We start from the raw sequence: 1,035 nt of genomic DNA, 5'->3' as shown, positions 1-1,035 counted from the left end.
AGATAGATTAAAGATTGATAGATTAAAGATAGATAGATAAATAGAAAGATAGATTAAAGATAGATAGATTAAAGAGAGATTAAAGAGAGATTAAAGATAGATTAAAGATAGATGAAGGAGAGTTAGCCCCTATCTTGAGTGTCCGTTCTACTGCTTGGTACTTTTTAGTAGCAGCAAGCGCGGAAGGAGGAGAGAGAGAGTAAATAAGTTTTGCTAGAAGGCAATGTCTACTAGTCAAGCAATACAAGAGGTCGTCTCATCAACTGCACAGACAACCGAACGCATGCATACAAATATCCATACATGCTTATATATATGTATATATGTATAGGGTTTTATCTCCTATTTGACGAGCCTTGACTCTCGGCCATTATGAACAGCCACGCACAAGGAGAAGAGAGCGAGAGAAGATCAGGAGGCTTTACACCATCTAAAAGAAGAGAAAAAAGCGGCGAAGAAAACAACTTCGCATTGTCCCATCATTGTCCATACATGAAAGAACAGTAGAAGAACCTAGGCCCATCGCTAGATCGTAAATAAGACATGATAGAAGAAGATGAGGAAGAGGAAGAGAGACAGCCTAGTGACGGACTTCGATACTCTTTCCCAATGAGGTGAAGAAGAAAAGCAAAAACGTCCAGATGCAAAGCTATCTGGCACATAAAGGGATGAAAGATCGACGAAGAAGAGGAAGTAGACAGACAGACAGACAGAGAGGAAGAGAAGAGAAGAGAGGAGAGGAGAGGACTTGTATCTTACGTGAGCTCGTAGAGTTGTTCTTCTTTCTTCGCCAGTTGATGATGGAGAGACGAAATGATGCGACTCTTCTTCTCTAGCTGAAACTAACATGCACAGACAAACACCACTAGTCCCAATCCAGAAGGAGAAGAAGAAAAAAAAAGGACTGCATGCAAAGAGTGAGTGAATCGACCTACCGAAAGCAAAGATAGAGAGAAACAAACGAGAGACACACTCACGCACACCTATCGGATTGTAGCTGTTGAGAGAGACATATTCCTTTTCATGGGAAAAATA

The sequence above is a fragment of the Cystoisospora suis genome (assembly GCF_002600585.1).
Source record: "Cystoisospora suis strain Wien I chromosome Unknown contig_3443, whole genome shotgun sequence".
Classification (NCBI taxonomy): Eukaryota; Apicomplexa; class Conoidasida; order Eucoccidiorida; family Sarcocystidae; genus Cystoisospora; species Cystoisospora suis.
Note: the sequence above shows the minus strand (reverse complement) of the source record.